The following is a 15,853-nucleotide window of genomic DNA, read 5'->3' as shown; positions in this document are numbered from 1 at the left end:
TATGACTCTTTCTATACCCAGGGAAGTTACAACTTTCCCCAAACTCTTCTACCAAACCCCAAATCCATTTGACTTAGGAGCCATGGCCCTTCAATAACCAACCACCAATCTCAGAAAAACCCTGAGACTTCATACTTGGCCATGTAAATAGATATGTGAATAAAGAACTAGTTTCTGTTTTTGAAAGATTCATTTTGAAGGTTTATTTTTTAAAACAAGAGGAGACTACAAACCATGTTAGGTATGTTTGATTAAACTTCTCAGTTGAAAATAAAATGGATTATGTTTGATGATTAAGATCCACATGTTTAATGTATTGAAGACACAGAAAGTGACCTTCCTTGACATCATACTAGAAGGTAATCTTTTCTATAGGCTATAAATTATTTTGGGAAAGGGACTGCCTCTCACGTATTTGTGTTCTCTCATCATTTAGTAAAATTCTTGATGTAAAATAAATATTCAGGAAATGTTTGATGAATGAATGAAGCAAAAGAGAATCAATATATAACCTGAAATATTTCCTTTTTTCTTTTTTCACAAGAAAAGGGAGCCAAACACTTATTAGATGGCCCTGTAAGGTCAGAGAAATTGTTCACATAGCAGCTGATGTAGTAGGGGTATACTAAAATCAGCAGGCCCACATGAAGAACCTTGATTACCATGTGTTTTAAAGCCAAAATTACACCTTATCCTTTTAAATGGTGAAAAGCCACTGTAAATATAATTTATCAATTTGGCTATTTATCCAAACTAGCAAAACTAATCTGAACTTCATTTTAGTTTATGGAGAATCTAATATGGACCAAACTGACAGAGTTTACATTTTATGCTTAAATTGCATCAAAGTACAAAGCTATGATCACATTAGCAATTAGACTTGGTATGCAATTTTGAAGATATTATGAAATTGGCCCAGGAATCCCAGAAATTGCTGAATTATGCTTTCAACCTTATGTCAAGGTCATCACCCAGAAAACAAAGCAAGAAAAATGTTACACTTTGTTGCTAGCAGAGACCTTGGTTCCAAATGCCAACAGAGAGCTCTGGAGAACTCTCCTATTTTTTGTGGAGAAATGTTTTATCTAATGTTGGCTGGCCTCAATTTATTTAAATGAAGTGACAAAGAATCCTGCTTAACCTATTTAACCTCTAAACAAAGTCACTGATGTTACCACTCTTGGGAGGTCTTAAAGAACTACGATGAGTCCAAAAGATTAAGAGAATTTATCCGAATGTATGGGTGGTATGGAGATATGCATCCAAAATGAGAATGACCTTGACTGTCTCAGAGGAGTGTGAGATAAGAAAGTATCTCAGGATTAGTGGAAAAGGGAGTTCAAATGAGACCTCACGCTTTTTAATTCTCTATTTTTAACTTCATCTGTAACTCTCTTCATCTGTGGCTACTTGTCTTTAATCCAAACTAATTGCCGTGGATTTCATCTGGATATAGAAGGAAAAAGATGGAAGAAATACCCAGAAGTCCTACTAGGGACCAACACTAAGCAGAACCAGTTGCCTTCTGCCATACTTCAAATGTCATAGGGGAAGAATAATAAATTTGCAAAGAAATAAAATATCAGCTACAAAGGACATTATTATGGCATTCTTTCATATTATTCTAAGATTCTAGTTAAGGCAATGTATTATTGCTGAAAGAATAGAAAAATAGGTTAAAGGAGTTGAATAGAGAACCCAGAAAAAAACCCACACAAATACAGTTAACTGTTCTTTGACTAAAGGAGCAAAGGCAATACAATGTAGCAAAGATAGTCTTTTCAACAAATGGTCACCCATGTGTGAAAAATGAATCTAGACATAGGCTTTACACCTCTCACAAAGTTAACTCAGAATGTATCATAGTCCTAAATTTAAAATACAAAACAATAAAAGTCTTAGAAGAAAAATAGGGGGGAAATCTAGGTGATCTTGATTTTGGTAATGGCTTTTTAGATATAACACTAAGAGCTTGACCCATGAGAAAAAAGACTGACAAGTTGGACTTCACTAAAATAAAAACTTGTGCTCTGTGAAAGACACTGTGAAGATAAGGTAAAGATAAGCTACAGACCGGGAGATAATATTTGCAAACTACGTATTTGTTAAAGGACTGGCAACCAGAATATACAAAGAACTCTTAAACTCAACAATAAGAAAACAATCCAATTATAAAATAGGGAAGAAATCTGAACAGATCCCTAATCAAAGAAGATATACAGATGGCAAACAGGAATTTGAAAGTGCTCAAAATCATATGTCAGTAGGGAATTGCAAATGAAAACAACAATGAGATACAACTACACACCTATTAGAATGGCTGGGACGCCTGGGTGGCTCAGTAGTTTGGTGCCTGCCTTCAGCCCAGGGCATGATCCTGGAGACACAGGATTGAGTCCCACATCAGGCTCCCTGCATGGAGCCTGCTTCTCCCTCTGCCTGTGTTTCTGCCTCTCTCTCTCTCTCTCTCTCTCTGTGTCCCTCATGAATAAATAAATAAAATCTTAAAAAAAAAAAAGAATGGCAAAAAACTCAACCACTCACAACACCAAATGCTGGTAAGGATGTGGAGCAACAGTAACATTCATTTTTGGTGGGAATGCAGAAATGGTACAGTTACTTTGGTAAACAGTGGTGTGTCAGTTTCTTCCAAAGTTGAACATAAGCTTATCACATGATCCATCAGTCATGATTCTTGGCATTTACCCAAATGAATTAAAAATTTATACTGACACAAAAACCTGCACATGAATGTTTATAGTAGCCTCATTTATAATTGCCAATAATTGGAAGCAACCAAGAAATTCTTCAATAAATGAATGAATAAACAAACTAGGATACCCAAACAATGGAGAATTATTAAGTGATAAAAAGAAATGAGCTCTTAAGCTATGAAAAGACGTGCAGGAACCTTAGGTGCATATTGCTAAGTGAAAGAAGTCAGTCTGAAAAAGATACAAACTGTATGTTTCCAACTATAGGACATGATGCAAAAGGCAGAACAATAGAAAAAGAGAGAAGATCAGCGGTTGCCGGAGGTTCAGGGGGAGGGAGAGAGGGATGAATAGGTGGCATTTTTAGGGCAGTGAAACTCTTCTGTATGATACTGTAATATAGATAGTGGGTACATGACATGTTTTGCATTTGTCAAAATCCACTTTGTTCTGAAAGGGAAAAGTTAAAAGACATAAATATTTAGATGAATTATTAGTTTTATTGATGCTGCTGTAACACATTCCCACAATCTTGGTGGCTTACCACAACACAAATTTCCTGTCTCATAGTTATAAGGGTCAGAAGTCTGAAGTGGGTCTCACTAACTAAAGTCAAGGTGCAGGGAGGGCTGTGTGACATTGTGGAACCTCTAGGAAAGAATTAGTTTCCTTATCTTTTCTATCTTCTAGGGACTGCCCACATCCTTTGGCTTATAGCCCCTCTCCATCTCCAAAGCCAGCAATGAATAGCGTGCAAGTCCTCACACTGAGTGTTCTCACACTCTTCTACCTCCCTCTTCCACTCTTAAGGACCCTTCTGATTCCACTGGGCTCATCTGAACAATCTAGGATTATCTCCCTTTTTAACATCAGCTGATTAGCAACCTTAATTCTGCCTGCAACATTAATTTCCCTGCTATATAAAGTAACATATTCATAGACTCTGTGGATTAGGATGCGGGCATCTGGGGGGATGGGCACTATTCTGTCCACAATAAATAACAAGCCAGGAGTTGCTCCCCATATCAGCTCTAATAGCTCAGAATTTCATGGGAGCTGTTTAAATGACCTCATTAACTTAGTTGGAAAGACTAGTGAAAAGGTCTTTCAGCAAACCCTACTGTGAAATTCTTTCCACAGAAGTTTATGGGAGCCAGCAGGGGTAGACATAGCTCTCTGAGATCACTTTGTATCTACTGATCCCCTTATTCCTCCTAGTAAATTTAGGGCCTCGCTTTAGCTTTGTCCTTCTTTTTTAAAAAAGAAGGAAATATTAAAATACAACTAACTTTATTTCCAGGAGGCAGAGAGCGAAAGTAGAGAAGAAAACCTAGCAAACATTGTTACTAATTATCTGATGACAAATGAGTTGTTATTTATGTCTATAGATCTATTCCCAGCTTCTTAGAAATGCTATGGTGTAGAAACAACGAACATCGAAGAATCATGTCAGCCTGAGCTCTAAAGCAGTGACAATTTCAGAGACTAATAAAAGGAAAAGAATAAACAAAAATGTTTGTTTCTCTTGGGACTGACAAAATTGGGAATGGATTCCTTGGTCTCACAGACACACCTTTCTGAAAACAGTAAACCACAATATGTGAAGTCCTCATCCTTCCCCAAGCCTGACTAAACCATAGGATGGACAGGCTCAGTTCTGAACATCCTTTAGCAGTCAGAGAGTTTTAGAGATGGGATATGAATTGTCCCATAATTTTGAAATTTATCATTTCATACATAGAGTGAGCACTTTTGGTTGAGTGGAGGAGATACTCATTGGGATTTTTCAAAAGTACAATAATAAGGTTTAAAGATATCTACTAAACACAATGGTGTAATAAACTTCTTAATTGTGTTCAGGGCAGAACTTTTATGATTATGCAATCATTTTCCAATTCTCAGCTTTCCAAAATAAACATCTGGAAAGGATTATAATTCCCTGTGGGGAGTGACTGAGTGCCATTTTGTTATTTATTGATGATGTGCTTCAGGTTCTGGGCTCAACAGCACTGGCTTCTCTGTTCCATAACTTTTATCCTTATATAAAGATGACTCAGGAGAGATGTTACCCAGCAAACTCTCAAATTTTTGAGTATTTCATAGTTACCAATCTCCTCAATACTTATTCTAACTGACCATTTTCTGGACCCATCACAAATGATTCTGATTCTTAAGGTCTAGATGGGTACAGGGGATTGACATCTTTAACAAGCTTCCCAAGATAACTGTGGTCATGCAATTTTCTAAACACACTTTGAGAAACATGGCCTTAGTTCTCTGAACCATTCTGGATGAGCGCTGTGTGCATCCACTTTGCACAGCCATTGTCATTAAAGAACACACTCTCACATTACACTCTGGTCCAATTAATCTGATTTCTCTAATCATGAGTGTTCTAATCGTTCACTCTTCAAAGTGGTGAGGGATTTCTCAGAAACCACTTTGGTTTTTGGAGAAGTGGAGTGACTGCATCAACACTGATTTTGTTTTTGTAATGTGGGCAGAGGACAAAGTTAACCTTTTGTTTTCTGGTTTGAGGCTATCATTTAATCTAAAAATGAAATCCATTAAAATATTCACTGTACCATTTTCTTTGCTCACCAACCAATAGACTTGGTAATTGAGATTCTGGACAATTTCAATATCCAAGCTGGAGCCAAGTGTTGCAGGGAAGGAAAGGGAAGGAGTGAGAGTGGATGAGATTATTCAGATATTTTATTTTGGAAATACTTGCCGCTATTCCTAACATCAACTCAAACATTACACAAACAAGTGGCCCTTAACATTTTGGGGAGAGTCATGGACTCCTTAGGGGATCTGATTAAGGATCTAAAGCCTTTCACCTGAAAGGTGTTTGTAGGCATGCCTACACACAAAAATCCTCAAACAACTTTAGGTATGTTATGGGCTCGTCAATATTTAGGCTTCTTTGAGGAGATTGCCCTGTGCTCCCTCCCTTTAGGGGAGTCTTTACCACTATCACAGACTTCCCTTTGCATTAGTCTTTATGTATTATGTAAATAAGAATCACTGGGGGTAATTGTTAAGCATACTGATGTCTGGCTTCCATCCTCAGATATAGATTTAGCAGGTCTGGGGTCCAGCCTAGGACACTGCAATTATTTTATGAGCTTCTGGTGATGCTGATGCAGGTACTAAATGATCACAATTTGAGAGACAGTCACAATTGAGAAGCTGGGCAGTGACTCAGAAAAAGGTGGCTAAACTGGTACAAAAATATAGTAAAATAAGCAGATCACTTCTCTCTACCACATAGAAACCTAGGTAAAAAGAGAGGGGCTGGCTCTTCCCATTCTAGACCCTACTCTGTCTCTTCTTCTGTTCAGCTTGGCCATTCTAAGGCATTGTTTTCATTTTCCCCTAAGGAAAATTCCCCATGGTGCCCATTTTAACTTCATATTTTCTTTTTTTTTTTTTTAATTTTTATTTATTTATGATAGTCACAGAGAGAGAGAGAGAGGGGCAGAGACATAGGCAGAAGGAGAAGCAGGTTCCATGCACCGGGAGCCCGATGTGGGATTCGATCCCGGGTCTCCAGGATCGCGCCCTGGGCCAAAGGCAGGCGCCAAACCGCTGCGCCACCCAGGGATCCCTTAACTTCATATTTTCTGTGTAAAAGATTGATTATGGGGGTAGATAGGCAGGGCAATTTTTCTCTCACCTCAAATTCTTACAAGGGACTGTGGAACCATTCTTTCTCTTCAAAGGGACTTCTTTCTCTGGTGTTCATGGAGCTTTATTGCTTATAACACAAAAGGAGTAAGGGCAGTGTGTATTGAGTAGAAAGACTACAGAGACACTTGCTCATGAGCCTCTAGATTTTTCTAGACAGTAACTTGACTCAATATTTTAAAACAGTGCAAAAGAACTTCTGTAGGTTGACAGCAGCCATTGATGTGAAATTTTCTACATCTGTTGAGAGTTATATTTGTGCCAGTGGACAAGAGTACTATATAGAAGCAAACAAAGGAAGTTTAGATCCTACCCTGCCTTAAAGGGTAGGCTCATCATTTGCCTTACTGATGTTTCAAAACACTAGTCAGAATAAAATATAAACTTATCCACCCCACTTCAATCAAATAGGACATACAGCTGAAAATTCTGTCCAAATATATAAATGTAAAATGTAAAATTTTCCTTTCAGAGAACAAAGGCATATTGTTTCCATGGCATTGACCCCAGCTAACTTTCACAACATTAGCTTGTCAAACTTCCCTCTTTCATCCCTTACTACAAATAAAGATTGCTTTCAGATCATATGAGAAGAAATGGAAGAAAAGATTGGCACATGTGGTCTGATGCAAGAGAGCATTTCAGTGGCTCTCATCAAGGCAAAAGAAAAAAGCATCCAAATTTGATGAGTCTTTTATTGTTGACTCAGTGAGATGGTTCCCTTGGCAACTAACATGGGAGGTGATAGAGCTGGAAGAGCGGAGAGCTCCTCTCCAACTTTACCCACAGCTGATTAAATGGTGTTCAGACAAATAATGTTGATAGCACAGGAATAGTGTCAAACGTGATGGTGGGGAGAAAAGGAGTGGCAGGTTGGGGAAAGCAAGACAACTGCTTAAGTGTCATCAAAATTTAAGTGAAATAAAACATATTGGAGGCACTGTTTCTTTAACATTCAAATCAATTATATTCAATCTAATTATTGTATGTTGTTGTCTCCTAAGTGATTCTTTGATGTGAAAAGAATAGGACCTTCTTGATTAAAAAACAAATATTTTATTAAAAACCTAACGAGACGTGCACTATGATAAAGCATGGATTTTCAAAGAATAAAAAAGATAGTTTAGGGTTTTGAAAAACTTGGATTGTTATGAATTTCCAGGGGAAGTGGTATGTGAGAAGGTGTGGCGCTCTCAACTTGGCATTGAAATACTTGAACTCACTGCTGGCCTCTCATTAAGATGTTTCAGAGAACAAAAAAACAACAGTAAAGTGTAGGTGTTCTGAGCTGTGCTGATAGAGATGGAAAATACAATGCTCAATGCCTCCATTCCCCCAATAGACATGGGAATTTGAATAGAAATGTTTTTCTTGCTTTTCCAGAATTCTTTCCACAAACTTAGCACCTAAATCTTGGTTAAGCTGTCATTTTTACAAATTCACATCCCACCTTGTTTCTTGACTGAAAGCTTTGGCTGCACTCAGACAACTTCATCCTTGGAAATCTGCACCAACAACTCCATCTGTTGGGTTTCAGTTGTAGAAATACAAAACGAGAAAAAAAAAAAAAGAGAGCAATGAGTTTAGTGACTTAAGATATGTTTCCTATATATAAGAACAAAATGTAGATAGTTTTTGGTAGAATCCAACATCATATTTGTGGAATCATAACAATGTAGAAAAAAAATTAAGCTCAAATATGGCCAAAGACTTTTGTACAGCAATGTATATCACAATAGTGTAAATTGTGCAATAATCCTGTAATATTGAACATGATATACATGTCCAGCTATACAAAATTGGATGAATAAATTATAACCTCTCCATTGTAGTTGTTGAAAATCATGTTTGCAGATATTAGAGGATACAGAAACATGCTCAATATTATATATATAATGTAGAGTTTAAAAAAGCAGATCATAAAATAGTATAAAAGTAGAATATACGTGACATATTTATTCAAAACACTTGGAAGGACATGCCATTTTAAGATATGTAGCAGTAATTATCTCTAAGTCATAAGATTATAGGTAAATTCTGCTTTTTACTTCATGTATCTTTGATATCCAGATATTTGACAATGAGTATGTGCTATATTTGGCCCATTTAAAAAATGGAGTTTTTTTTATTATTTAGTTCTTTTTTATATGAATATAGTTGATGCACAATGTTACATTAGTTTCAGGTGTACAACTTAGTGACTTGACAGATTTATACATTGTGCTATGTTCACAACTGTAGCTCCCATCTGTCCTGATACATTGCTATTGACTATATTCCTTATGTGGTACCTTTTCTTCCCATGACTTATTCATTCCATAACTGGAAATTTATATCTCCCACTCCCCTTTACTTGTTTTGCTCAACCCCTGCACACCTCCCCTCTAGCAACCATCAGTTTGTTCCCTGTTTTTATAGGTTTGATTATGCTTTTCGGTTTTTCTTCTTTTTTCTTTTTTTTTAGATTCCACTTATGAGTGGAATTATATGGTATTTGTCTTCCTCAGTCTGACTTACTGACTTAGCGTAGTATCCTCTAGGTCTCAAAAGGCACAATAGCATCCATTTATGTCTGAATAATATTCCATTGTGTTTAGAGGAGTGTATGTGTACCACATCTTCTTTATCTATTCATCTATTGATGGATGTTTAGGTTGCCTCCATATGTTGACTATTGTAAATAATGTTGCAATAAATATAGGAGTGCGTGTATCTTTTTGAATTACTGTTTTGTTTCCCTTGGTAAGTGCCCAATAGGGGAATTATTGTATCATATGGTATTTCAATTTTTAATTTTTGAGGAACCTCCATCCTGATCCTGTTTTCCTAGTGGCTGTACCAATCTACACTCCCCCCCGCCCCCAAAAGTGTATGAAGATTCCTTTTGCTCCACATCCACACCAATGCTTGTTATTTCTTGTCTTTTCGATTTTAGCTATTCTAACAGGTTTAAGGTTATATCTCATCATGGTTCAGATTTGCATTTCCCTAATAATTAGTAATGTTGAGCATCTTTTCATACATCTATTGGCCATGTATATATATATTTGGAAAAATGTAAATTTAGGTCCTCTGCCCATTTTTAATTTTTTTGTTGTTGAATTATAGGAGTTTTCTTTTTTAAGATTTTGGATACTAACCCCTTATCAAATATATTATTTGCAAATATCTTTGCCCAATAAGTAGATTATCTCTTTGTTCTCTTGATGGTTTTCTTTGCTGTGCAAAAGCTTTTTATTTTGGTGTAGTCCCAATATTTTGCTTTTGGTTCCCCTGCCTTGAAGACATATCTAGAAAAATGTTGCTATAGCTAGTGTCAGAGACATTACTACCTGTGTTCTCTTCTAGGATTTTTATGGTTTCAAGTTTCACATTTAGGTCTTTAATCCATTCTGAGTTTATTTTTCTGTACGGTATTTAAAAAATGGTACGGTTTTAGTCTTTTCCACGTAGCTGTCCAGTTTTCCCAGCACCATTTATTGAAAAGCCTTTTCTCTAATGTATATTCTAGCCTCCTTTGTCATAGATTTATTGACCACATAAGCATGAGTTTATTTCTAGGCTGTCTATTCTGTTCTATTGATCTATGTGTCTATTTTGTGCCAGTACCATTCTCTTTTGATTACTACAGTTTTGTAGTTCATCTTAAAATCTGGAATTGTGATATGTTGAGCTTCATTCTTCTTTCTCAGGATTGCTTTGGCTATTTGGGATCTTTTGTGATTCCATACAAATTTTAGTATTATTTGTTCTGGTTTTCTGAAAAATGCTGTTGGTATTTTGATATGGATCAAATATGTAAATTGCCTTGGGTAATGTGGACATTTTAACAATATTCTCCCTATCCATGAGCATGGAATATCTTACCATTTATGTCATCTTCAATTTCTTTCATCAGTGTTTTATATTTTTCAGAGTGCAGGTCTTTTCACATCTTTGATTAAGTTTATTCCTAGGTATTTTATTATTTTGGTGCAATTGTAAATGGTGTTGTTTTCTCAATTTCTCTTTCAGCCATTTAATCATTAGTATATAGAAACACTACCAATTTGGGGGTATTAACTTTGTATCATGCAACTTTACTGAATTCATTTATTACTTCTATTATTTTTTTAATGGAGTCATTAGGATTTTCTATATATAGCATCAGATCATGTCTGTGACAATTTAACTTATTCTTTACCAATATGGATACTTCTTACTTTTTTTTCTGGTCTGATTGGTGTAGCTAGAACTTCCAGTACTATGCCGAATAAAATTGTCCATAGCGGAATCCTTTTCTTGTTCCCGATCTTAAAGGAAAAGCTCTCAGTTTTTCATTATTGACTATGGTGTTAACTGTGGGTTTTTCACATATAGCCTTCATTATGTTGAGGTATGTTCCCCCTAACCCCACTTTGTTAAAAATTTTTATTATGAATGGGTGTTGTACTTTGTCAAATAATCTTTTGCATCTGTTGAAATGATCATATGATTTTCATATTTTGTTTGTGTGGTATATCACACTGATTTGCAAATACTGAACCATCCTTACATCCCTGGAATAAATTCTATTTGATTGTAATGAATGACCTTTTAAATACATAGTTGAATGTGATTTGCTAATATTTTGTTGAGGATTTTTGCATTTATGTTCATCAGGCATCTTGGCCTGTAATTTTCTCTTTGTTTTTTGTTTATGTGGTGTCTTTGTTTTTCTTTTCTTTTCTTTTCTTTTTTTTTTTTTTTTTTGTGGTGTCTATCCAGTTTTGCTATCAGAGTAATACTGACCTTATAGAATGTATTTGGAAACTTTCTGTTCTCTTCTATTTTTTGGAATAGTTTGAGAAGAATAGGTATTAACTCTTCTTTAAATGTTTGGTAGAATTCATTTATGAATCCTGTGGTCCTGGACTTTCATTTTTTGATAGTTGTCTGATTACTGATTCAATTTTGTTACTTATAATTGGTTTGTTTAGATTTTGTATTTCTTTCTGGTTCTGTTTTGGAAGATTGTATGTTTCTAGAAATTTATCCATTTCTTCTAGTTTGTCCAATTTGTTGGTATATAATTTTCCATAGTATTCTCTTATAATTCTTTGTATTCCTGTGGTGTCAGTTGTTACTTCTCTCTCATTTCTGATTTTATTTATTTGGATCTTTTTTTTTTTTAAAGATTTAATTTATTTATTCATGAGAGACACACACACACACCACACAGAGGCACAGGCACAGGCAGAGGGAGAAGCAGGCTCCATGCAGGAAGCCCGATGTGGGACTCCATCCTCATCCTCATCTCCAGGACCACACCCTGGGCTGAGGGTGGTGCTAAACCGCTGAGCCCCCCGCGAGGCTGCCCTATTTGGGTCTTTTCTCTTTTTTCCTTGATGAATCTGGCTAAGCATTTAAGTTTGTTTATCTTTTTTAAGAACAAGTTCTTGGTTACACTGATTTCTTTCTTTCTTTCTTTCTTTCTTTCTTTCTTTCTTTCTTTCTTTCTTCTTTTTTTTTGTTTCTGTCATTTATTTCTGCTCTGTTCTTTATTCTCTCCTTTCTTCTATCCATCTTGGGCTTTGTTCTTCTTTTTCTACTTTCTTTAGGTATAAGGCTAGATTGTTTATTTGAGCTTTTTCTTGTTTCTTGTTATGGTAGGCTTGTATTGCTTTGTATTTTTCTCTTAGAACTGCTTTTGCTGTGTCCCAAGGATTATGGACTGCTATGTTTTCATTTTAATTTGTCTTCATAGATTTTTAAAAGTTTTTATTTGATTGCCTGCATTGGCCCCTTACTTGTTTAGTATCATGTCATTTAGTCCCCATGTGTTTGCATTTTTTCCTGTTTTTTTTTCTTGTGAAAAAACTGTTTTGATCAGAAAAGATATATGATATGATTCAACCTATTAAATTTACTGAGGTTTGTTTTGTGGCCTAGTATGTGATTTATTCTGGAGAATGTTCCATGTGCACTTGAAAAGAATGTGTTTTCTCTTGTTTTGGAATGAAATGTTCCATATATATCTGTTGTGTCCATCTGGTCCAGCGTGTCATTCAAAGACATTGTTTCCTTGTTGATACATGATATAACATGTATCCAAGAATTGGTTATACATACATATATGTATATGTGTATGTGTGTGTATATAGGTATACGTATGTATATGTATGTGTATATATGTATATGTGTGTGTATATATACATATACCTATATACACACACATACACATATACATATATGTATGTATAACCAATTCTTGGATACATGTTATATATATGTATGTATATACATATGTATATATATGTCTCCAAGACACAGATTCTTTTTTTTTCCACAAATTCTTTATCACATATGTGTTTTGCAAATATTTCCTCCCAGTTGATGGCTGTTTTTATTTTTATTTTCTTAATATTGTTTTTAAAGAGCCAAAGTTATTAGTTTCAGTGAAGTACACTTCATGACCATTTTTTGTGTGTGTGCTTGATGTTATATCTAAAAATCAAATATACAGTAGAAAGGTATTCCATTGTGCTGGTTTTAGGAAAAAACCTCTGAAATCAACAATTTATTCTTAAATTTTGTTAAATAGCCTTATTTCAAGATAAAGTTCTATCAATTTTTTTTCCCATAATTTAACAAATAACCCTGGTCCCCCTTTTGAAAGTGAATTCACTTATTTATTTGATTATTTACTTATTTATTTTTACATTGTTATATTAGTTTTGGGTATACAATATAGTGATTCAACAATTCCAAACATCACCTGGTGCTCATCACAAATGCAGTCCTTAATCCCCATTACCTATTTAATCCATCCCACGACCCACCTCCCCTCCAATGACCATCAGTCTATTCTCTGTAATTAAGAGTCTGAAAAAAAAAGGGAAGGTGCCTGGATAGCTCAGTCAGTTGAGTGTCTGACTCTTGGTTTTGACTCAGGTCATGACCTCAGGGTTGTGGGATCAAGCCCTGCTCAGTGGGGAGTCTGCTTGAGATTCTCTCCCTCTCCTTCTGCCCCTCCCCCCTCTAAAAATAAGAAATAAAATAAGAGTGTTTCTTGGTTTGTCTCTCTTCCTTGTTCTCTTTTTTCCCTTTGCTCATTTGTTTTATTTCTTAAATTCCACATACAAGGGAAATCATATGGTATTTGTCTTTCTCTGATTACTTATTTCCCTTAGCATAATGCTCTCCAGCTCCATTCACATTATTGGACATGGCAAGATTTCATTATTTTTTTATGGTTGAAAAATATTCCATTATGTCTCTCTCTCTCTCTCTCTCTCCTCTCTCTCTTTCTCTCTCACACTCACACACACACACACACCTTCTTTATTGATTCATTTATTTTTTTGTTTCAAGCTTTTACTTAAATTCTATTTAGTTAGCATACACAGTAATATTGGTTTCAGAAGTAGAATTTAGTGATTCATCACTTATATATATTATTATATATTATATATATAATATATAATATATATATTATATATATATTTGCTCATCACAAATACCCTCCTTAATTCCCAACACCCATTTAGCCCAACCTGCATCCACCTCTCTCAAAATGAATTCCACTTTACGTGACTTTTTCAAGAAGCAATTCTTAGATAATAAGGACTCTGTACACAGAAAGAACCTAGTGAGGGGTCTTTATGAGAACAAATATACATCACCAACAAAAGGAAGACTTTCTCTGCCTTCCTGGCATCAATTCTAGGCCCTTCTGTCTCACAACATTAATCTTAGCCTCACCATTTAGAAATACCTGTCATTATTAGGGAACTCACAAATTCTCCCCAACACACATGCAAAATGCAAACCTACAATTTTGATTTAGTCCATTTTTTGAGATGAAAGGGAAACATTTAATAGCTTATTAAAGCACTAAGAAAGAGTATGGTTTTGAATCTACCAATATTCAAAAACTTCTGGAAAATCATGAATTGGATTGTCCCTCCTGTATTAGGGCCATTTCCCTAAAATGCCTCAAAGCACTCTCAACAGCCTAAGGCTCTGGAATTCTGGTGTTGGAAGCAAACTCTTCACTGCATCTGCTCTTCCTACCACCTTCATATGTTGAATAATTGATAGTCTTCTTGATTTTTTTTTGGAGTAAAAGCCAAAATCAGCACTAGAAAAGAACAGATTGCTGAGACAGAGGCATCCATATATTCCACAAAGACATGACAGCATGGCTATAGGAATGCTATACACAGCCTGAACTGGCCCCCAAATGTGAGTTGGTTGTTTCTGAGGGCAGTGCATGTCAGTAAATCAGCAAGGATGCTATACATATCCCAAATAATGCATAAAACAAAGTTAAATTTATAACTATCAGCACTTTTGGTTTTCATTATTCCACAGACAACAGCAATTTAATCAAACAATAAGGGCTACAGTTTCAAGGCAAGTTGCTTACCTTACTTTTCTCCAACTTTTTATTTGGAAAATGCTCAAGCTTACAGAAATGTTGGAGGACTAGTACAATGAACATTCAAATACACTCTGCCTCCATTCACCAATTTGCTACATTTGCACTCTCTTTCTAACACCTTTCCTCTCTCTTTCTCTTTTCCTTTCATTCTCTCCCAAAGTACTGAATAATAAATTGCACACAGAATAAATTTTCATCCCTAAAATATTAACATGGTCTCATTAAGGTTAAGAGCATTTTTAAAAAGAACCATAATTCCATTATCACATCTAATTTTTTTCTAAAAAATTCAACCCAGGTGCAAAGATTACAGATTAGCTGTTTTTGCCTTTTTAACTTTAATTTAGAATAATCCCCCTCCTTTTTGGTTCTGTTTTTTATGATATTGACTTAAAACAAAAGTGCAGGTCAGTTGTAGAATGTTCAGTATTTTGGAATTGCCTACTTGCTTTCTCATATTTAGATTCAGACTGAACATCTTGACAAGATTAATTTATAGGAGATATTGTGTACTTAATGCATAGCATCAGAGGACATATGATGCCAGATTGAATTTACTACTATTAATGCTGAATTAATTACTTGGCTAAGGTGATAAGCATTAGCTCTTTTTATTTAAAATCATATCTAATAAGCACTGAGTAATGTATAGAATTGTTGAATCGTTCTATCGTACACCTGAAGCTAACATAATACTATGTATTAAATATACTTGAATTTAAAAATTATATCTAGTAAGTGATCTCTGAGTGATACTTTGCAACTGTGTGAGTATCTTATTCTCACAATCCCACATCCCAATTTTAGCATTCTTTGATGATAAGTATTTAGATAAGCAATTATACCGGAGATGGCAAAAAATGGTTAATCTTATCTATTAACTGGAATATTTCTCAAAAGACTAACCACTCCTCCCCCATTCCTATCTCTCTGGAATATCACAGTGGACTCTTGAATTATTCCTGCACAGGTCCACTTACATATGCATTTTTTTCAATAAATACACTATAGTAGTATAACTGTATTCTCTTTTCTTATGATT

The 15,853-nt window shown here is 35.2% G+C and overlaps 1 long non-coding RNA gene across 1 annotated transcript in view; it reads right to left on the bottom strand.

Annotated features, from left to right (window-relative positions):
* Positions 1 to 7,932, bottom strand: part of LOC144312931 (uncharacterized) — a 92,736-nt gene extending 84,804 nt beyond the window's left edge. The window contains exon 1 of the long non-coding RNA XR_013378587.1: positions 7,858 to 7,932. This is a non-coding gene — a long non-coding RNA (uncharacterized LOC144312931). The remainder of the gene's footprint in view (positions 1 to 7,857) is intronic.
* Between the last annotated feature and the right edge of the window lie 7,921 nt (positions 7,933 to 15,853).

The sequence above is a fragment of the Canis aureus genome, chromosome 4 (assembly GCF_053574225.1).
Source record: "Canis aureus isolate CA01 chromosome 4, VMU_Caureus_v.1.0, whole genome shotgun sequence".
Classification (NCBI taxonomy): domain Eukaryota; kingdom Metazoa; phylum Chordata; class Mammalia; order Carnivora; family Canidae; genus Canis; species Canis aureus.
The sequence above is the reverse complement of the archived record's forward strand: the minus strand, read 5'-3'. Positions and strand labels throughout refer to the sequence as shown.